At 43.0% G+C, this 23,867-nt stretch overlaps 1 protein-coding gene across 23 annotated transcripts in view; it reads left to right on the top strand.

Annotated features, from left to right (window-relative positions):
- Positions 1-23,867, top strand: part of BRDT (bromodomain testis associated) — a 244,221-nt gene that overhangs the window by 65,838 nt on the left and 154,516 nt on the right. For 9 of the 23 annotated variants that reach the window (XR_004536616.1, XR_004536618.1, XR_004536617.1 and 6 more), the window contains exon 3: positions 15,875-17,237. The exons of 9 other annotated variants lie outside the window; for them this stretch is intronic. The gene's annotated coding sequence lies outside the window, so the exon portion shown is untranslated. Of the gene's footprint in view, positions 1-6,400; positions 6,550-15,417; positions 15,524-15,874; positions 17,238-23,867 lie in introns of those variants that run through there. 5 more of the 23 variants (XR_004536621.1, XR_004536620.1, XR_004536631.1 and 2 more) reach the window with 5 other exon arrangements.

The raw sequence follows: 23,867 nt of genomic DNA, 5'->3' as shown, positions 1-23,867 counted from the left end.
GAACTGGGTCAGAAACTGGCTGTCGGACAGACGCCAGAGGGTGGTGGTTAATGGAAGTCGCTCGAAGGAAGGAAAGGTGACTAGTGGAGTCCCTCAGGGTTCGGTGCGGGGGCCAATCCTGTTCAATATGTTTTTTGAGTGACATTGCTGAAGGGTTAGAAGGAAAAGTGTGCCTTTTTGCAGATGATACCAAGATTTATAACAGAGTAGACACCGAAGAGGGAGTGGAAAATATGAAAAAGGACCTGCAAAAGTTAGAGGAATGGTCTAATGCCTGGCAACTAAAATTCAATGCAAAGAAATGCAGAGTAATGCATTTGGGGATTAATAATAGGAAGGAACCGTATATGCTGGGAGGAGAGAAGCTGATATGCACGGACGGGGAGAGGGACCTTGGGGTTATAGTGTCTGAAGATCTAAAGGTGAAAAAACAGTGTGACAAGGCAGTGGCTGCTGCCAGAAGGATGCTGGGCTGTATAAAGAGAGGCGTAGTCAGTAGAAGGAAGAAGGTGTTGATGCCCCTGTACAGGTCATTGGTAAGGCCCCACTTGGAGTATTGTGTTCAGTTTTGGAGACCATATCTGGTGAAAGATGTAAGAAGACTTGAGGCAGTCCAGAGGAGGGCAACGAAAATGATAGGAGGCTTGCGCCAGAAGACGTATGAGGAGAAACTGGAAGCCCTGAATATGTATACCCTAGAGGAAAGGAGAGACAGGGGAAATATGATCCAGACGTTCAAATACTTGAAGGGTATTAATGTAGAACAAAATCTTTTCCAGAGAAAGGAAAATGGTAAAACCAGAGGACATAATTTGAAGTTGAGGGGTGGTAGATTCAGGGGCAATGTTAGGAAATTCTACTTTACGGAGAGGGTAGTGGATACCTGGAATGCGCTCCCGAGAGAGGTGGTGGAGAGTAAAACTGTGACTGAGTTCAAAGAAGCGTGGGATGAACACAGAAGATTTAGAATCAGAAAATAATATTAAATATTGAACTAGGCCAGTACTGGGCAGATTTGCATGGTCTGTGTCTGTGTATGGTCATTTGGTTGAGGATGGGCTAGGGAGGGCTTCAATGGCTGGGAGGGTGTAGATGGGCTGGAGTAAGTCTTAACAGAGATTTTGGCAGTTGGAACCCAAGCACAGTACCGGGTAAAGCTTTGGATTCTTGCCCAGAAATAGCTAAGAAGAAAAAAAAAAAATTTAAATTGAATCAGGTTGGGCAGATTGGATGGACCATTCGGGTCTTTATCTGCCGTCATCTACTATGTTACTATAACAGGGGCCCAGGACAGAAATTTGGAAGGGGACTCCAAAGCCCACTACCAGGCTTTTCCTTCTTTAGCTTCCAATAGGCTTAGATCTCTCTCTGGCCAGGGGGAAGTTTCCCTAGTTGCACTCCCCTAACATCATCCTTGGCATGTGTGATCTATATATTTGGCACAGTATAGGTGGAAATGAATACAGTTACATCATTTATATTCTACTATTGTCAACAAATAGTTCATAGTGGATTATATACAAAAAAATAGATCAATTAAACTAAGATGTATATAAGTAACAAGACATTATCCCTTTATTAACTACTAAGATTAAATTTCTGAAACAAAAATGTCTTAAGTGCTTTTTTAAAAATGGTAAGAGTTACTATAAATCGTATTTGAATTGGCAGGATTGAACATACAGAGGCAGCCTGACAAGGACAGAAGATAGTAAATAATCTTTTATATATAATTCCTTTTAAACTTGAAGATTGTAATGTTAAAGTATTACAAACTTTATAATATTATCCTCTCAGTGGCCTGCAAATTAAATTGCTCATATTTTGTGGGGTCAATCCATATATTTTAAATACCAAATAGTACAACTTAAACTTGACTGGCATCCAGTGATCACTGCATGGTACGGTTTAATATTAAGACGGGTATAGAGAGGGCTTATTCAAAAGTAAAGGTTCTAGACTTTAAAATAAAATAACTTTGTTCAGATGGGGGATTACATGAAGGAACTGTTATCTGGATGGGAATGTCTTGAAGGAGTAGAAATGCAGTGGGTAAAACTGAAAGGAGTTACTGTAAGGGTGACAAATCTTTTTGTGAGACAAGTAAATAAAGGTAAGAGGAAAAGAAGGCCACTTTGGTTCCAGCTGAGAAGGTAAGGAATAAGAGGTTAGCTTTCATAAACAAAAGATTGCAGAAAGAGGATGACAGGCAAAAATATCTGGAAAAGTTAAGAGAGGCTGATCAAGAAGTCAGGAAAGCAAAGATACAAACGGAAGGAAAAACAGAAGAAACGGTAAAACAAGGAGACAAAACATTCTTTAGATATATCAGTGATAGGATGAAGTACAAAAGTGGTATTTTGAGACTCAAAAGTGAAGGGGAGGAATATGTAAAAGTTGATAAAGAAAAGGCTGAATTGCTTAACAGATATTTCTGTTCTGTGTTCATGGCTGAAGATCTGGGAGTGGGACCACAGAAGACAAATGTAAATAGGGATGGTGGAGTTGTAGACCCTTATTGATTTTCAGAGGGTTGTGTTCATGAGGAGCTAGCTAAATTAAAGGTAGATAAAGCAATGGGCGAGGGTGCTGAAGGAACTTAGGAAGGTTCTGGTGGCTCTACTGACTGACCTTTTCAATGCTTCTCTAGAGTCAGGAGTGGTACCGGAGGACTGGAGAAGGGTGGATGTGGTCCCTCTACATAAAAATGGAAGTAAGGAAGAAGTAGGGTATTACAGGCCAGTAAGTATGACTTCTGTGGTAAGCAGATTAATGGAAATGCTTGTAAAACAGAGAATGGTGAAGTTTCTGGAATCCTGTGAATTAGAGGATTAGAGGCAACCTGGATTCACTAGAGGTAGGTCTCGTTAGAGAAATCTGATCAATTTCTTTGACTGGATGACCAGAGAATTGGGTAGAGGAAGTGCACTAGATGTGGTGTATTTAGATTTTAGCAAAGCCTTTGACAGTGTACCACACAGACTTTTAATAAATAAACTGAGTGCTCTTGGGATGGGCCCCAAAGTGACGGGCTGGGCCAGGAATTGGTTAAGTGGAAGACAACAGAAGTTAGTGGTCAATGGAGTGGTCAATGGAGATGTTACCAGTGGTGTGCCTTAAGGTTCTGTTCTTGGGCCTGTTCTTTTTAATATTTTTTATAAGCGATATTGCACAAGGCTGTCAGGTAAGATTTGCCTCTTTGTGAATGATACAAAAATCTTCAATAGAGTAGACAGCGCAGATGGTGTGAATAACATGAAGAAAGACCTAGCGAAGCTTGAAGAATGATCTGAAATTTGGCAGCTAAAATTTAATGCTAAAAAATGCTAGGTCATGCATTTGGGCTACAAAAATCTGAAGGAATGGTACAGTTTAGGGAGTGAAGAACTTATGTGCATGACAGAAGAGTGAGACTTGGGTGTGAGTTGCTGCAGGAAGCATCCTTGATGGATATGACACTCAAGATGGGTTTTCTTATGGCTATTACCTCTTCTCACTGAGTCTCGGAACTACAGGGTTGCGAAGAGCCTTTCCTCAAGTTCACAGAGGCCAGAGATTCTTTGCACATCGTTCCTTTCTTTTTGTCAAAGGTTGTTTTGACTTTCCATGTCATTCAAGAAGTCAGATTGACGGCGTTCCAGTCCACAGGTCCTAAGAAGAAGGACCAGATTTTGAAAAATTTGGATGTGAGAAGAGTGCTTCTCTGATAGCCTAAAGTCATTGGTGACCTCAAGATATCTGACCATCTTTTTGTGCTCACTAGTCAGGCTAGACACGGCTTTCAAGGCCACAATCACCAGATGGATCCGTAGGTCTATTTTGTCAGTATATATTGTCTTTGAATAAGAGTCACCAGTCTCCATAAAGGTTCATTCGATTAGAAATGTGGCTGCTTCATGGGCGGAAGCTCGGGCAGTCTCCCCCAAGGAGATTTGTAGGGGGGTAAGGAAGGGAGGGAAAGAGAGATGCTGCATTGGTGGAGTGGTGGGAAGGGAGAGCGAGAGGCTGCTGGTGGGAGAGGGAATAGAAAGAGAGAATTGTTGGACATAGGTGTATGGAGTGGGAGTGAAAGAGAGATGGTGTAACTTTTTAAAACTTTTATAATTTATATTCCGCATATCCTACAATTCTATGTGGATTACAAATTATTCAGGTACTCAAGCATTTTTCTGTAACTAGTCCTGGCAGGCTCCCACTCTAACCTGGGGCAATGGGGATTAAGTGACTTGCCCAAGGTCACAAGGAGCAGTGCGGGATTCGAACCCACAGACTCAGGGTGCCAAGGCTGTAGCTCTTACTACTGCACCACACACTCCCACTTGGGGAAAGGGAGTTTTGTTGAACATGATAGCAGTGGAGTGAGGGAGAAATATTGGATGTGGTGGAGAGGGAAGGGTGGAATAGGAAAGGGATGCAAGAGATGCAGTATGGCGTTGGAGAGGGTTGACAGAAGGAGAAATGTTGGGCACGGGGCTGGTGGGGAGGGACAAAAGAGGTTGTACAGGAGCTAGGGTATGAGAGAGGGAGAAATGTTGTACTTGGCAGTAGAGGAGGGGGAGAGATGCACCTTTGATCCCCCTCCCTCTCCTTTCCCACTCCCTTTGCAGCAAGGGAGGGAATGAGAGACAGAGAGTGAGACATATTGCACATGGGAGTGGAGGGGAGGGAGGAATAAATGCAGAAGACAGGAAAGCAGGAAAAAAAAGAGAAACTTGAACTAACTTGATGGAAAAATAAATCTCCAGACAACAAAGGTAAAAAAAAGGAATTTATTGGCTGAAATACGTTAGCTTTGGGAAATGTATATAGCAAATGTCTTTGTATTCTGTTCAGCAGAGAAGGAAATGCATTTCTGATTTTATTTCTCCAGTGTTGAAGTACTTGCTGACCCTTGCTATAGCTGGTGGGATCCCCAAGCACTGCCAGCTGAAGGCCTCTTCCAAAGGTGGCCAGAACTCCGTTCTGTGAAGCACAGCAATCGCTGGCAGCATCCTAGAACCACTAAGGTGCCAAGACTGCTGCCTGCCAAGCTTGGTAAAAGGAATTTTGGCCATCTTCAGAGAAGTCTTCAGCTGACATAGCTTGAGGGTCCTTATCAGCTAGAGTATTTATATTTTATATTTTCCCCTTATATTTTATTTTTTCCCCTTTTTGTGCTCTTTCTTTCACAATTGTAGTTCTCACCCTTCTTCCCCATTGTTTGAAGTTAGTCTTTATGTCTTATTATGTGTCTTATAATCTATTTTGGTTTTGTCTAGTGTCCCTAACTTTTACATTTGTTTTTATGTAATTTTACTATTGTATACCACTTAGAAACCCGATTAAGCAGTTTACATTTTTTTTTAAATAAACTTGAAACTTTTTAATAATCTTGAATTTACATTAGAGACCCAAGTATTTAAATCTACTGTATAATCTTGTATGTCCAATTCACTCCATTGTGAATGTTTATTTGTAAACCGTTCTGAGCTACTGGGAGGACGGGATAAAAATCTAAATAAATAAATAAATTTCTGAAGTATGTATTCTTCCCAATTAATATTTCCAAATTAATAAAGTGTCTGCTTATTTGTAAATGGGTCTCTATTAGATCTCCTAATTCAGTAACATACGTAATTAAATTAAATAACTACTACTAAAGTTTATGGAGATGGGCAGGGACGAGTTTGATTTCTGTCACCATGCAACTCTCTAGCAGGCATCTCACTATAAGCACCACAAGAATTGCCAAGTTACTAAGGGCCAGAAAAAGTATTTGGCGAGTCCGGTTCGGTCCCACAAAACCGTAGTTTGAACAAGCCTGATCCAGTGGTCCAACTGATTCTTTTACCTGCTTCTTGCTTCTAATATACCTAAAAGTTTTCACTATGCATGTTTGCCATCAACACAGTCTTCTGTCCTAGTGCAATAGGTGGGTCATTCTGGACAGACGGGCAGTATTCCAGTGCTTGCAAGCTGTGCAGAAGGAATCCACTCCAGTTTTTGAATCCCTCCTACTTTACCAGAATGCTCTGCTGCCCACCTCAGTTTTTTCCTTGTGCACGTGACCCTGAGGGTGTGTTTCTGCTCTTCTCTGTTTATTTCTTTGTTTTTTGTCTCTCTTTTTGGTCTTTTCACGGTCTTTTGCTTCAGTTTGGTGCTAAGGGCTCCCCTGGTTGAGGGTACAGTTGTGCTTGCGTTGAGAAGCAGACTACAGTCTGTAGTTGACATGCCAATCTATTGTGGCACCTGTTGGCCAGCCTGCAGAAGCCATTTTGGAGCTCAGGATTCGTACCCCTTGTAACATTGCTCACCTACTGCATTGCAGGGGCTTGAGCATTGGCTGTTAGTCATCCGTTGGGGGCTCAGCAGGGTCTCACATGGTGCCAGCTGCATTTTGTCTTCCTCCATTCATCTGCAGGTCCATGGTGGTTGGAGGCTCATTCAGAGACCAGTCAGTATGACGGCCCAAAAATTCAGCGCTGGAAGAACAGTCCGTTTTGAGGCAGTAATTACTTCTTCCAGATCCAGCTACCTTTAGAGTTGAGGCAGGCTGTAGCACAGATCACAGTGAGTAAGGCTATCACAGCATATGAGGTAAATTGGGGGGGTCTGTAAATTTTATTTTTAAAGGTATCTGCCTGTTTCCTGATGTTACCCCACCTCTAAAATCCTAAAATTTCTTGGGGGGGGTTTTATTTCAGCATTTTGGAGCTGTTTTTTGGTCCCAAAATGCTGCCGTTGCAACCATCTTGGATTTCCCTATTTTTTTTCAAAGTTCTCAAGAAGCTCCAAATTACCTTGTTTTGCCTCAGAGCTAGCAGGGATGTAGTACTTAGGTTCTTTTAACCCTAGTTCATGCCAGGTTTGCACTAGATGGGTGCCCAAAAAGCATCCTTATGCCACATGCTGCACAGCATGTGAAGGGGGAAGGAGTGGTCGGGTTAGCCTCCCCTTTGTTCTTTAGGGCTGAAGAATGGGCGGGCAGCCCGTTGGTTGGTGCCAAATTTCTTTTGGAACCGCAGAACAGTGGATGTCCTAAACGGATGGGTGCAGAGGTCACGGAGCCCAGGAGACAGAAGCTGGAGTCCTCTACAGGAGACTGGGTGCTGCCTAGTATGGCATTTTATTCTTGGACAGGCAGGCAGCATATTCTCACATGTGGATGACGTAATCCAAGGAGCCCAGTATGGACAGTGCTAAAAGTGTAACAACTTCTTAAAAAGCTTCAAGACTGCATGCACTGCGCATACACGAGTGTCTTCCCACTCAATGTCGGCTCATGGTTCCTCAATTATTCTTTTTCTGCGGAGCAAAGAAGTTGTGTTTGGACTCAGTCCATACAAGTTGCCTTCCTGTCAAATGTCTTTTTGGCTTGTTTTATTTATTTATTTTTCTTTATCTAACATTTGTTTTATTTCTTTTATTTTGAACTTTGGTTTGATTTTTCTTCAAAGTTTTGACATCCAATAAGTTGCTACCTTAGTTAGGCCTTTGGGCCTTTTCGCGAGTTCATTTTCTCTCACTTCTTTTTTGGTCTCAGTTTGCAACCATTCTGTTTTTTGACCTTGCCACTGAGATTTTTCCTCTCATGTTGAGGCCTTCTGGCAGGTTCAAAAAGTGCACTCGTTGCCAGCAGCCATATCGATCACTGACTCACACAACTGGTGCATTCAGTGTCTAGGGCCAGATCAATGAGTAGACACTTGTATCTGCTGTTCTACCTTACAAAAACGCTCTCTTAAGGGTCAGTGCATCCAGCAAGAGAAGCTTTTTGGATCGGCTATGGCCTCCAGTGACAAATTAATGCCACCGGTACCGGTGGTACTGGCATCGACACCACTGATAATGTAATGTAATGTAATGTAATTTATTTCTTATATACCGCTACATCCGTTAGGTTCTAAGCGGTTTACAGAAAATATACATTAAGATTAGAAATAGGAAAGGTAATTGAAAAATTAAAAAAAGTGGTCGGGTTTGGCCCATGTGCCTCAGGCCGCGCCCCCAGGTGGGACCTAAGGCTCCAGGGCCTATTCTGATTGGCCCACGCGCCTTAGGCCCCACCAGTAGGCGGAGCTTTAGGACGGATGGGCCAATCCGGCCTCATTCCTTCGTTGGCTGCCTGCCGGACAGGCGGGTTTGGCTCCCGTCTGTCCGGCCAACTTCCAAAGGTACGGGGAAGGGGGGTGGGGGGGTCGTGGGGATCGGCCAGGGGGGTCGCGGGTCGGCTGGGGGGGCGGTCGGAGGTTCTTGGGGGGGGGCGGTCGTTGGAGGGAGGGGGGTTTGCGTCGAGGGCAGGAGGGCCTGGGATCCCTCCTGCCCGTAATGTAGTGCGGGGTGGGGTTAGGGGGTCGCCGTGGCCAGGAGGGTTTGGGCTCCCTTCTGGCCCAACTACACAAAGTACGGGGAAGGCGGGTGGGGGTGTCGTGGGGGTCGGCCAGGGGGGTCGCGGGTCGGCTGGGGGACGGGCGGAGGTTCTTGGGGGGGGGGCGGTCGTTGGGGGGGGGGGGTTTGCGTCGAGGGCAGGAGGGCCTGGGATCCCTCCTGCCCGTAATGTAGTGCGGGGTGGAGTTAGGGGGTCGCCGTGGCCAGGAGGGTTTGGGCTCCCTCCTGGCCCGATATTGTTGGGGAGTCGGCGGTCCTTCGGGGTGAGGGTGCGAGTGGTCCTGCCGGGGGGGGGGGATGTATCGGACGTCGGGGAGTCGGCCGGGCAAGAGGGCTTGGGCTCCCTCTTGCTCCGATCGTGGATGCGGGTGCGGGTGGGAGCGCGTGCGAGCGGTCGTTCGGGGTGGGGGTGCGAGCGGTCCTGCTGGGGGGGGTGAATCGGGCGTCGGGCGGGGTGGGAACTATGTTTAAAAACTTTTCTATACCGCGCTCAGGCATATAACGCGCGAGGGGTATGCGCGGTAGGTAAAATCGCGTATAACGCGCGCGTTATATCCGCGAAAATACGGTACACATTCTTGATGTCGAACTTCATCTTCATCTGATCGGTACCAACATCATCGCAGAAGTTCGTGACGTTCTCACCATGATCATACTCCCCAAACTAAGAAGCATCCATCTAATCCTTATAGAGAATCTCCTAGAGTGGAGGAGGTTGATTCAGATCTCTCTGTCCATACTGATTCTGATCTTGAACCCATGTTATCCCAGGACAAGCAGGCAACATATTCTCACACATGGGTGATGTCACCGACGGAGCCCCAGTACGGACACTTGAAAAGTGAATCGCAACTTTAAGTTTTAGAAAGTTTGTGATCAGCCCACACCGCACATGCACGAGTGCCTTCCCGCCTGACTTAGGTGCGCGGTCCCTCAGTTTCTTAGTTTCCGCGGAACTAAGAAGACGCGTTTCAATGGCCATTGAAAACTTTTTTGCTTTCCTGCTCTCGTGTGAGTGACTTTTTAGTCATTTTCATGTTCTTTTATTTTTGTTAGAGTTACCGTATTTATCACTTCATAAGACGCACTTTTTTCCCCCCCAAAAGTAGGTGGAAATATCTGTGCATCTTATGGAACAAATGTAATTAATCCCCCCTCCCCGAATGAGTCTACATTTTCGGCGGGGCACATACGCAGTAGCAGTACGTTGACCTCCCTCATGGGCCAAGGCTCCATTGTGGAGCTTGGAGAAGCGAACGGCTGGGGAGTGATGGCAGGGCGTGCGTACAGTAGCAGCATGCTGACCTCCCTCGTGGGCTGAGGCTCCGTTGTGGTGCCGGGAGAAGTCCGCGGCTGGGGAGTGATGTCAGAGTGGGGCGTGTGCGCAGTAGAACAAGCTGACCTCTCTCGTGGGTCGAGGCTCCGTTGTGGTGCCGGGAGAAGCGTGTGGCTGGGGAGTGATGTCAGTGTGCCACGAGCCTGGGTCCTGCTGTGGCCTGAGAACAGTGGCTGCTGCCTTCCTACAGCAACCAGTTGAAGACGCTCTGGGCTGTGAGGAGTGTTGGGGGTGGCCCTGCTTGTCTCCAGCCTGGAAGATGATCGCTTTGCTTAGGAAGCCTTTGCTTTCCGCTGGCGTTCTTCTCTGTCGGGCCCCGTTTTATATTACAAAAGCTCCCCATAGTCTGGTATCTCCTCCTTCCTGGTTCCCTTACTTGTTATCTAGCATTTCTCTCAGCTACCCTCCCCCCGCCCCCACTTCCAAGAATTAGCACCTCTATCTCAGATCCCCCATTTCTTTGAGTTCAGTACTCCTTATTCTCCCTGCCCCTGTCCTTCAGACTTTTCTATTTTTCTAGCAGCAGTAAGTCACTGCTTGGGTTGACCCTGGTCCAGCTACACTGCATCCTATCTGGCTGACACAATTTGGTTCCGAATGTTGTTTTTTTTTTCTTGTTTTCCTCCTCTAAATCTAGGATGCGTCTTATAGTGCGCAAAATAAGGTACTTTGGTTTTTTAAAAAAAATCTCTTTTTTTATTCCTCGCGGATTTTTGGCCCGCCGGGGCCTGTTGTACCACCTTGGCCTCCGATTTCGATTTTGCTGAGGTGGTCTTCCCATCGATATCTCGCCCGCATTGGGATTCAAGAAGTGCAGTCGCTGTGCTCGTCCCATCTCTGTGACTGACCCACATTGTTGGTGTCTCCAGTGTCTAGGACCCAAGCACCATCCAGAATCCTGTACTCGTTGTTCATCACTTCAAAAAAGGACTTTGAAAAACCGCATTCTTCAACATCAACATTTATTCAGTGTCGCTATGGAGGGGGAGCCGACATTACTACCGGCACCGACCAAGGCACCACCGCACTCATCAACACCGGCAGAAACATCTCCAATGTTGCAACCTAAGAAGCCTTCCCCTACCCCATCTGGGACTCAGATCAAAGTGGCATTGAGTCGAGTCATGTCAACCTTAAAAAAGTCCTGTAAGTGCCTGGTCCTGACTTCAATGAGTGCCTCGACATTGGCCTCCTCATCACTGGACTGGCGCGCAGCATCAGTGGTACCAGCTAAAATGTCTATGTTGCGGTGCTCTCCCTTAAGCAAAAAATTGACAATTTGCTTCGGGAGGAATTGGGTGAACATTTTCAAATGTTGGTGCTAACTCAGATTATAGCCTTGTCGACACCAGCTGTCCAGGCCATGTCGACACTGACTTTCCAGGCGGTTCAGCCTGAGCAACGAACGACACAGGCCGCACCTCAATCTGATGCTCCACTGGTGCTGAGACCATCGACACGGGAGTCGATTGATCCATCTACATGGCACAAGTCGTCCTCGACTCAAACATCGAGAGTGGTTACTCCGGTGCGGTACCGAAACACTCTCATAAGACCAAGCATCTTGAAGCTTCGACATCAAGTCTTACACATTATCCTCATTCCATACAGGATTCGGATTTATTTGGAGACTCGGAACAGGAACCACTCTGTACTGCATATGAGGACTCTTCTGGTTCAGATTCACCTCAACGATCGCCTCAAAAACCTTCTGCTTTTTCTGAGCGGTCTTCTTTTTCTTCTATGCTACACAAGTCTATAAATGAGGCTGTCTCTTATAACACCACTCTCTCCTAAATATCTTCACTCCCCTATCCCATGCTCTGTAAGGTGACCCAAACGCTAGCCCTGGCTAAACTCTAAAATATGCTACTTACACTCCTGTGCCAGGTCTGCTGAACAGCTCTGGCTCAAATCCTGTACTCATGCTGACTTCATTCATTTCAAATTCCTCTTGGCCTCCTTCCAAACTGCTCTCTCACTTGCTAAACAAGATTACTATACCAGCCTGATGACTCTCAGCTCCAACCCTTGTTGCTTTGCCACACTGAACTCCATACTCGAGGTCCCACCACCTACAACCCCTTTGCCACTCCCCCACTCTGACTATGGCTGAATATTTCTATAACAAAGTTCACAAAATTAACCTTGAGTTTTCAACCAAACCACCTTCCACAGCCCATTCTACCAACCATCATCCCTTGCCACCTTATCTTCCTTTCTGAAATTTCTGAGGAGGAAACTACACATTTTCTTTCCTCCTCCAAACGCACCACTGATCCCATCCCCACCCATCTACTTGCCACTATCTCTCCTATTGTCACTCCCTCTATCTGTTATGTCCTCAACCTATCACTCTTCACCGCAACTGTGCCCAATGTCTTCAAACATTGTCTCAAAAAACCCCTCGCTGGACCCTACCTTCTCTTCCAACTATCGTCCTGTCTCCCTCCTCCCCTTCTTATACAAGCTACTTGAACATGTTGTTCACCACTGTTATCTTGACTTTCTTTCATCTCAAGCTATCCTTGACCCGCTTCAATCAGGCTTTTGCCCTCTTCATTCTACAGAAACTGCCCATAGTTAGATATGGTTCTGGACGATGAGAGGCTGAGGGATCCCCACCAGCATGGATTTACAAAGGGAAGGTCCTGCCAATCCAATCTAATCAGCTTCTTTGACTGGGTAACAAGAAAACTAGATAAGGGAAAGTCCCTGGATGTAGTGTATCTGGACTTCAGTAAGGCTTTTGATAGTGTCCCACACTGTAGATTATATTGAACAAGATGAGCTCGCTGGGACTAGGAAAAGCATTAACTGCATGGGTTAAAGACTAGCTCAGTGGCAGACTTCAAAGGGTGGTGGTAAACGGTACTCCCTCCGAAACGTCAGAGGTGTTCAGTGGAGTACCACAGAGCTCGGTCCTGGGTCCAATCCTATTTAATATCTTTGTATGGGATCTGCCTCAGGGACTTCAGGGTAAAATTGCATTATTTGCCGATGACGCTAAATTATGCAATGTAGTGGGTGGAGGTACCGTACCCAACACTATGACACGGGACCTACTTTTACTGGAGCAATGGTCTACTATTTGGCAGCTGAGCTTTAATGCCAAGAAGTGTAAAGTTATGCAGCTTGGTAGCGGAAACCCTTGCAGAACCTACACTCTGAACGGTAAGACCTTACAGAACAGGACCTGGGAATAATCATTAGTGAAGATATGAAGGCTGCCAATCAAGTGGAGAAAGCTTCATCCAAGCCTAGACAAATGCTGGGTTGTATCCGGAGAAGTTTCATCAGCCGAAAGCCCGAAGTTGTAATGCTGCTTTACAGGTCCATGGTGAGACCACATCTGGAATACTGTATTCAATTTTGGAGGCCACATTATCAAAAGGATGTGCTGAGAATAGAGTCGGTTCAGAGATTGGCCACTAGGATGGTCTCAGGACTCAAGGATCTCCCATATGAAGAATGTCTAGGTAAGTTGCAGCTATACTCTCTCGAGGAACGCAGAGAGAGGGGAGACATGATAGAGATGTTCAAATATGTTACTGGCCATATGGAAGTGGAAGAAGACATCTTTTTCCTTACAGGACCTACGGCAACAAGAGGGCATCTGCTAAAAATCAGGGGTGGGAGATTTCATAATGACACTAGGAAGTATTTCTTCAACGAAAGGGTGGTTGATCGTTGGAATGATCTTCCACTTCAGGTAGTAGAGGCCAACAACGTGCTTGATTTTAAGAATAAATGGGATAAACATGTGGGTTCACTTCGAGGAAGTGCTTAGGGAGTGGGTTATTCGAGTGAGCAGACTTGTTGGGCCGACAGCCCTTTTCTGCCGTCATACTCTGTTTCTATGTTTAAGAAAATCTCCAGTGACCTGCTCCTGGCCACATTCAAAGGCCTCTACTCTACCAGGACCATTCTCATCCTTCTTGATCTATCTGCAGTTTTTGACACGATAAATCACCATCTACCATGTCCTTGCTTGGATTTCAAGACTCTGTTATCCATATGGTTTTCTTCCTATCTTTCCCATCACATCTTTAGCATATGCTGTGGTGGATCCTCCTCCATTGCCATCTTGCTGTCTGTTGGTATACCTCAGGGCTCTGTCCTGGGACCACTTCTTTTTCCATCTACATTTCTTCCCTTGGTGCTCTAATCTCCTCCCACAGCTTTCAGTATCATCATTTATGAAAAAGAAAATACAAGCACATTACCTTAAACCTTATGTTTTATCCTTTCCCTCCTTTTTAGTTACCCTCACTGTCTAGTCTTTTAATTTGCCACATCCCTTAAATTTTATTTAGAATTGTAAGCTTCCAAGAAGGTTTTACCATAAAGTGCGGAATAGAAAGTCTGCACCATATGCCTGGAACAAACTGCCTGACTTGATACGTCAGGCTCCGTTTCTGGCAGTATTCAAATCCAGACTCAAAGCTCACTTCATTGAAGATGCTTTCTTTTCCAAACTCCAACCCACCTTCTAAGCACCAATATCTGTCTTGTCTTATTCCCTCTGTAATTCCCCCACCTGAGCAGTGTATTGATGCACCTTCCTGTCCAGTTTGTCTGTCTTGACTGGATTGTAAGCTCTTTTGAGTAGGGACTATCTCTTCTGTGTTTTGATTTACACTGTGTATGTCTAGTAGTGCTATAGAAATGAATTATTATTAGTAGTAATATCATACTAACACAACTTGCATAAATAGGTATCAGTGGCATAATACTTTTGTGCTTCAGATTTTATCTGTCAAATAGGACAAGAGTTCATACTGTCCTGTGAGTCCATATTATTACTATTTATTTAATATCTATCGTAAGCCACTAGCCAAGCTAATGCCATCAATAGATACTCAGGTCTACATCTATGTGGATGACGTGCACAGGTTCCTAACATAAGTAGTCATATATCCAAATCAAATTTCCTTTTGGGAGCTCCAAATTCCCCCTAAAATCATAGGTCAGGAATCTTGAGGTACAGCTGAATTTTAACACTTATGCTTATGTCCTAAATCCAAGCAGCCTTTATCACCTGCAACACTTGTCTCTCATCTAATGAATGAGATTATTTATTTTTTCAGAAAATCAATAAACCTTGCTTTTTAACATGTCTTTTATTAAGAGAATATGATTTAGATGTAAGTTCATATTTATTATCTTGTGCTTATTGTGTATATTTTAAATTTTAGACTGCTGATATCTTGTGTTAAAAAGACTAAACTTAGAAACATGATGGCAGATAAAAGTCAAATGGCCTATTTAATCTGCCCATCCACAGTAACCATTATCTCTTTCTCTCTCCAAGAGATCCCACGTGCCTATCCCAGGTCCTTTTGAATTCAGACACCGTCTCTTTCTCCACCACCTCTTCTGGGAGACTGTTCCATGCATCTACCACCCTTTCTATAAAAAAGTATTTCCTCAGATTACTCCAGAGCCTATCACCTCTTAACTTCATCCTATGCCCTCTCATTGCAGTTTCCTTTCAAATGAAAGAGACTCGACTCATGCGCATACGTAGGTATTAAAACGTCTCTATCATATCTCCCCTCTCCCACCTTTCCTCCAAAGTATACAGATTGAGATCTTTAAGTCTGTCCCTTTACGCCTTATGATGAAGACCACCTAACCATTTTAGTAGCCTTTCTCTGGACCGACTCCATCCTTTTTATATCTTTTTGAAGGTGCGGCCTCCAGAATTGTACACAATATTCACATAGTATAAATAAACAATATAAAATATAACATTGTGATATGACTGTCGGATGCTGTTTGGAGTTCCGTATGGAAAAAAGTGACTTGCAAGTCTCAGTAAGTATAATAAACTCAGATTTTATAGAATTAAACACTTCCCTTAGAAATCTGTGATTTGGTTTTTGGGGTTTTTTTTAATTTCACATCTTATGCAAAGCTTTAATAAATTTTCTTTTATTTATGATAGGCTCATTCACCATTTTGTGATCTTTTCTTTTTTCCCTTTTTGGCGTACAGTTTGTTGGGCAGAGGTCTTGTTTGTACTTATACTAGCTTGAAAATTTTACACTGACATTTGTGAGAGCAGATTGAGTAAATCAAATTAAATCAGTAGTCAAGAAGCAGGGAAGTTTGATTTAAATCAAATCAAGTCCATTTATCTATGTTTATCATTTTGTTTGCATTTAGGTCATTTTACATTCAAAAGCCCTTGAAAAAAAGAAATCAGTTCATGTTGCCATGCATAATGTAGAAACAAAGAAACAGCTGTTCAGGAGATCCAAATGTAATATGAATTTTCAACAGTCCATCAAATATTGGGAGCCCAAGAGAGAAGACTGGGAAAAGTGGTGATCATCCCTTTATACTCAAAAGAAATAAAAAAGAAGAAAACAACCAGAACAAGAAGCTAATCAACTACCCAAGTAAAATTCTTAACTCAAAATCTGAGTTGGGACCAGCATCAATCACCATCACATTAAGAACAACATGTGCTTCTGTTAATACGTAAAGCTGCCCAGGACCATAATATATATTTTGAACTGGAGCACAGCATTTATACTGGAAATAATGAAAAGCTTACCTCAAGGAGATATATTCTTCGTGTTTAACTTTAGTGGCCTTGTTGCCTTTGTTATGTCACCTTAGAAAAATCCAGAAACAGAAGAACCTTGTGATCTGTTTATTGTTCAGTTCAAGGGCAAAAATGGCTCTTGTTGTCACAGTCAATTGAGATTTAATTCAAAAATTGCATCAGATCTAAATTATTCAGATACAACCCAGTTGGAATCAGATGGCTTGTTGCCTAGTGGATGTCTAATATAATTCAAACAGGAGGTGATATGGCTTTCTTCAGTAATACTTCCTGAATATATTACTTAAGCATATTTACTGGCAGCATATTGGGAATATTAGAAAAAATTATGTTTTGCAATAATACAGCATTACAAGTCTGAAAGATTAGTGTGTTCCAGTTGTCTCACTACACCCATTGTACAGTATTACCCTCAAGAAATCAGTTAATTCTGATGGACAGGGACTGTTCCATAATGAAGCGACATTCCAAAGAGATTCTACTGCCATCAAAATCTGAGTTGGGACCAGCATCAATCACCATCACATTAAGAACAACGTGTGTTTTTAACAGTCTCCTACACTGGGTTTTGATTTGCTGTAGCAATCACTAGTCCTAAAGGGTCTTCAGCATCCCCAAGAGATGTTCTACCTTTCAAATTGGTCTACCTTCCATATCACTGGATTCATCAGAGACCCAAAACTGAATGTGGGCTGCAGTCATCAAAAGTAATGGTTCTGCTAGAATTGCTGTTCTAAGAGCAGCTGGCAGTGCAACTTCCAACATCCATTTCCAGCAATCGTAACATTGAGTTATTCCCCCATATTTGCAAAATATTTGGTAAGCTTTCTGTACTGTTGAGGGCATATGCTCCTTCACTAAGCCACTACTGGAGTAGCTCTACTTGCAACAGGAGCCATAAACCATTAAGGTTTGCCTGAAAAAAGTTGTGAGATTGAAGATATCTCCAGAGAGCAGGTACAAATCCTCTTCTCTTGTTTCCCCATGTTAGGGTAGGCTAAGGCAACTTAAAAAAACAGCTTTCTACCCAGGTGCATATTTTAAAATCTTGCTTCCTACTAGAATGGTTAGAGGAGCCAGTTGCAAACCAGGGAAGATGGGGTTCAAACCCACACTTTCCATTAATAATTCTTTGACCTTTGGCAAGTAACTCCACTCTCCATTGCCAAAGATTGTAAGCCCTTTTGGGCAGGGAAATTATTATAACTTGTATTCAGCTCAGTTATTAGTTACAATTTTAGGAGTAGTTTTAAATAACAATCACTCTAGGCCAGTTCTCTGGATCAGAAAATTAGCAGTGTCATCCCTTTCCCCACAGATGAGGCAGGATAATAATGTATTAGCAGTAAATGCTAACATCATTAATGTGCATGTGTATTATTTGACACAGGGCCCATTTTATGCAATGGTTCTATTGCAAATAATGCAATAGAGTGCTCTGATGTAGATGACCACCAAATTAGATAGGTGTTTCACTATGGATTTATAATCAGTAGCTCTGACAACTAACATACAGCCCTTAATCCGATAACGTTCCCTCTCTCAACTAGTCTGACCTATCATAGTTAATTTATTAAAATTTGTATATGCCACCTACCTGTTTCCAAGAAACCAATCAAAACATTATACTGTATATCAAACCAAAACATTAAAAAGAAATACCTATCATACTCATGCCATATAACTTCTACTGTATAATTAAAATACAACTCCTGGTTTGTCAGCATAGCACAGAATTTAGCCACTCGGGGCCTGATTCTGTTAGTGGCTCTTGAAGTGGTAGGCACCTGCTGTGTGTCAATCACAGACAGGTTCCTCTTACAGAATTGCAGCTAACAAGGACCATAGATGAAAGAGTGTAGTTCAGGGTTTTACAGGCCTGCATTGCCAGCATCTAGGATCCTTGAGAATCATGGCCTGCGGTGCCCCTAAATACACCCACTTCTGGGCTTCAGTGTCACTAGGCACCATGGACCCAGGCATAGTGCCTAATTTTTTTAAAAAATGTGTTTTTGTTTTTTAATAGCCTGACCAGTTATATCATCACTTAAAACCAAGTAAAACACTTAAGTTAGGAGCTGATAGGTGTGATCTAGGCACCTAACATTTGGCAATCTTTGCAGAACAGGCCCCCAAAGTTAATCTATCAGGAGGCTACTTTAATCCAGAATGTATTTCTAATGGCAATGAGGTTACTTCTTCCAATTAATCTGTCTTTCTCCACTGCACACTTCTTTCCCAAGTATTTTAAACTGCTGGATTAATACTAGCTTCCATCTAGGACTTTTTACAACAAAAACACTAACACTGCTTAATAAAATATGTAGCAATATTTCTTCCACCAAACTCTTATTTTACTGCCAAGTCTGACACCTAGGTCAATTTGCATTTGCTTTTTTGTTCTTGCTGCTCATCCTGCTTATCCTATAAAGAGTGTGAGTGTGTTTTCTTTGTTTCCTCCACCAGCACCTGACAGTTAATTCTTAGTGTTCATTAACTTTCGCCTGTATTATGAACCCCAGCTGTCCACTTGCTGCTTTTCCAAGCCTGCCCTTCTCCAATATGAGTTCACTTCCTGCCAGTTCAGGATTTCCAAGGACCATATTTACAGAATTACTATGATACCATTTCCTTTTATAGCTTTCTTGTGTTCTCTGAATTTCTTCATATTAATTTTCATAAAGATGGAATGATGAAATCATTGGATTAAGTACCAAAACAGGTAAATACTTATGAGAAGCCATTAGGAAATGAGCCTGCTCCTGTTCAAATAATCATGAATGTTTGAAGGATATGGGCTAGGAGGACCAACATCGCCAAACGGACTTCTATAACTGTATTAATATTTGCTCTGGTTTGTTTTCTTCAACAATGCTTGTTTTGTTAAAATATTTTGTTTTAATTTTTGAATTGTGAGCTGTTTGTTCGAAATATCCTAACATTTAAACAAAAATAGATAATTTTAGCCAAGTCAATATACAAAACGTAGCTCAGTTCTCTTTAGTTTTGTCTTCCAGTTTGTTATAGTCTAGAAAAGAAAGGTACATTGTTGGGGTTTTTTTTCTTTTTTTAGTTCCTAAGTTATTTTTCAATTTAGAATGACTTATTGTAAAGGAAAAAAAAAAAATCTTTGTGCAGCTGCAGATGTTACTTCTGTTTTAAAAACTGGATTACTACTTCTCTGATTACTGAATCTAGATATTTGATTTTCCACCAGTTCACTAATATGTTTCTTTTAAACCTTATCAGCAAATATCTTTTCTACTCTTTTTGAGATTATCTAAGAAGATATCTATTTAAATATATGATATGTAAGATGCTATTTAAAAGAAAATTTTAAATGAAAGACTAAGAAAAGCAATACAGGGGATCGGTGAAGATTTGATGTGTAAATTCCTGATAATAATGAAAGTTTGAGTCACTATTGGGTGGCATCGCTGAGGTCCCAGAAGTTTTGAAATTAATTATAATATATTGAGTTGGTGTGATTTAGGAGTTTGACTGCAATTTTAACTTTCTCATTGGCTAGTTCCTTTTTCCAGGTTTTACTCTGTTCCTTAAAACTTCAACAGTTGTTTTTCTGCACTTTGTTCAAAGTTGAGGAAATAGGCTCTAAGATAATTTCATTTCCAGTGCAATAGGTGAGTCATTCTAGACGTGAGTTATCTCCCAGTGGCTGTGAGCTATCTGCAGAAGGATTTTTCTATGGATTTTTTTCTCTGATTTCGTTACTACACTGAGAGCTCTAATACCACCTGTAGTTTTTCCCTTCTGTATATGAGCCTGAAGGAGTGTTTCTGTTCTGCTTTCCCTTTTTTTCATCCCTTTATGAGGTTTTCTTTGTGCTCGGAGCATTTCTTCAGCTCTGCTTGCATAGAGAACATGCAGACTCCAGTCTGCAGCTAGCAGGCCGATCCCTGGTGGTATCTGTTAGCCAGCCTGTATTTGTTTCTTTGGAGTTCAGATCGGTCCCCACTTTTTCCTCACCTTCTGTTTAACAGAGGTTTGAGTATAGACTGTTAGGCATTCTTTAAAGGCTTAGCAGTGTCTCGCAGGGTGCCAGTTGCATTTTTGCCTCCACCCTTTCCCTTAACAAGTTTGTGGGGTTGGAGGTATGGTCATGCACCATGTTTAACTGGCAGCTCGAAGATCAGCATTGAAGAGGCATTCCCAACAAGAGCTGAGGCAGGCTGCAGCACATTTCCAGCACAGGCTCACAGGGCACAGTGGGTAAGTCTCTCCGCAGCCAGTGAGGTGGATTGGGGTGGGGGGGGTCTGAATTTCACAGTTTCACATAGGTTTCTGCGTGTCCCCCTGGGATCCCTCACCTGAAAAATCCTAAAACCACCATTTTTGTACTTTGCTAAAAGTTAAAAATAACACAATTTGGGGCAAATTTCTTAATATAGAAATATGATGGCAGATAAAGGCCAAATGGCCCAAACAGTCTGCCCAACCACAGTAACTGTTTTCACTTACTCTCTCCCAAGTGCCTATCCAAGGCTTTCTTAAATTCAGACACAGCCTTTGTCTCCATCACCCCTTCCGGGAGACTGTTCCACGTATCTACAATCCTTTCTGTAAAAAGTACATTTCTCCTTTCAAATTCACAGGTTTAGAACTAGCAACTTCAGTTATTTGCGAGTTTCTAAACCCCGACCCACCCCCGCCTCCCGGACCTCTCCACACTGTACCTGGTGACCTAGCGGTGAAGTGGGGCAGGAGCGATCTTCTTATGCTCCTGCCCCATGCAGAGCCATTAACAAAAATGGCTCTGCACATGGCAGGAGCAAAGGAAGATCACTCCTGCTCTGCTTCACCGCTAGACCACCAGGTAAAGTGTGAAAAGGTCCGGGAGGCAGGAGAGTGGCGGGGGTGGGTCAGAGTCGGCCCTAAAAGTTATTCACGATTTTTCCATATTTGCGGGCCGGCTCTGCCCCTACCACGAATATGGAGGGAGAAGTGTATTTCGTTAGATTACTCCTGAGCCTATCGCCTCTTCATCCTATGCCCTCTCATTCCAGAGCTTCCTTTCAAATGAAAGAGACTCGACTCATGCGCATTAACATCAAGTAGGTATTTAAACGTCTCTTTCATAGCTCCCCTCTCCCGCCTTTCCTCCAAAGTATACATATTGAGATCTTTAAGTCTGTCCCCATACGTCTTATGACAAAGACCACGCACCATTTTAGTAGCCTTCCCCTGGACCGACTCCATCCTTTTTATATCTTTTTGAAGATGTGGCCTCCAGAATTGTACACAATTGTATGCTGTTTGGAGTTCCATAAGGAAAGAAGTGACTTGCAAGTCTCAGTAAGTAAAATAAACTCAGATTTTATAGAATTAAACACTTCCCTTAGGGAGGAGGAGCCCGAGGCACCTGAGCCAATCAGGACCTTAAGCTCCTCCCTGTGCATCACATGATGCAATTGGGCGGGGCCTAAGGCCAGCACTGCGTCGGGCAGGGCGGAGGGGAAGGAGCAAGAGGACTTTGTAGTTCCTCCTATTCCCACCACTGGAGGCCTACGGAGCAGGAGGGACTGGGCACCCCTCCTGCTCCCCTCCTGCTCCCAACTTTTAGATACGGGAGGTGTCAGGTCAGGCCAGGGGTGACTAGCAGGTTGGGTGGGGTGCAGTGCCGGTCAGGGGGAGTGTGTGTGTGCAGGGCTGGGCGCACATGGGGGAGGGGTGTTTGACATGGGGGGAGGCTTTTTTTTTATAGGCCTGATATTTTGCGGCCTATTAAAAAAAATGCCTGCAGTGCCCTGACGGCAGTGACAGGAGGCTGCTTCTTCTGTCACTACTGTCAGGGCTCTCCCCAACTCAATCTGATCTGTGCAGTCGGTTGGGGGCGTGCCTCCAATCATTTTCAAGAAGATGATTGGTGAATCAGTCAGCCTCCCTCCAATCGCACATGGATTGGACACGGATTGGAAGGTTAGTGTATCTAGTCCTAACTCAGTAGTTAAGAAAAGCTTCTTTAAGCTTAAAATGATCAGATCAATCTCAAGTTTATTAGAGCTGTCATCTCTTAACATCTTACTACACTCACTTGTAATCTCACAGATCGATTATTGTAACTCCCTGTATCAAGGCATTACTCAAAAAGAACAAAGAAGATTACAAATCATTCAAAATACTGCAGTAAAACTAATATACAAAGCTAAAAAATTTGACCACGTTATGCCCTTATTGATTAAATCTCACTGGTTACCACTCACATAGAATCACCTATAAAATTTTACTACTTACATTGAAGACTAAAATCACACAAACTCCATCTTTCATTGACAGATGCCTTATCCCTTATTGCCCTTCAAGAATTCTTTGATCAAATAATCAGCACCTCTTAAACATCTCCTCACCATGACATACCTTTTATGATTTCACCAGAAAAAAAATATTTTCTGTCACAGCTCCAACTCTCTGGAATTCATTACCTCCAGCATTTACGCGAAGAGACCTATACAGTAAAGCTTTGGTTTGCGAGCATGATTCGTTCCAGAAGCATGCTTGTAATTCAAAGCACTCGTATATCAAAGCGAATTTCCCCATAGGAAATAATAGAAATTCAGATGATTCGTTCCACAACCCAAAAACAGTAATACAAAATACTATACATACTTGTATTGCAAAACCTCACTCATTTAGAACAGTCACTACATTCCTGCAATGTCAGAGAGAAAAGAACCATAGGCTCGGTTGTGATGATGTGATGCGTGTACACTGTATATACTTGTATTGCAGCGTCAGAGAGAGAAGAACCATCGGCTCATTTGTGATGTGTGTTTACTGTATGTACTTGTATTACAAGATATTGCTTGAATATCAAGTTAAAATGTAATAAAATGTTTTGCTTGTCTTGCAAAACACTTGCAAACCAAGTTACTTGCAATCCAAGGTTTTACTGTATTGACAAATTTAAAATAAACCTAAAAACTTTTCTATTTACAGATGCTTATAATATGTAACTTCCATCATGTGACGAAACTGTTCAAAGGAAGAGCATTCTCACCCCTCCTCATGTACTAACCTTGTTCTTCAAACAGGGATTGGACGGATTCCTGAGGGATAAAGGGATCGTGGGATACTGAGAGAGGTGCTGGGATGTAACACAGGTATAGAAAGCCAACAGGTCGTGCATGTGCAAGACCGGAGGGTTAGGACTACGATGGGAAGATAGGACTTAAATGAGAAACCAAGGTGGCAAGGGAGCCCCTTCTGGTGATGCAGACAGGTCGTGACCTGTTTGGGCCGCCGCGGGAGCGGACTGCCGGGCAGGATGGACCTATGGTCTGACCCGGCGGAGGCACTGCTTATGTTCTTATGTTCTTTCCTATAATATATTGTATTTCTCCCCTCTCTCCTGGATGTTTCTATAAATCCTGTTCGTATCTAGTCTTAAATATGTTCCACTAAATTTTAATGATTTATAAATATGATTATTGTTAACTGCTTTGACAATTTTTAGACTGTATATCAAATTTTAATAAAACTTGAAACTTGATCATACCAGAGAAAGACTCAGACAATTGAAGACCAATCCTAGATTTTATGCATGTCAGTGCAGCACTCAAAGTCCCACAC

This window comes from Geotrypetes seraphini, chromosome 12 (assembly GCF_902459505.1).
Source record: "Geotrypetes seraphini chromosome 12, aGeoSer1.1, whole genome shotgun sequence".
NCBI classification, from domain to species: Eukaryota; Metazoa; Chordata; class Amphibia; order Gymnophiona; family Dermophiidae; genus Geotrypetes; species Geotrypetes seraphini.
The sequence above is the reverse complement of the archived record's forward strand: the minus strand, read 5'-3'. Positions and strand labels throughout refer to the sequence as shown.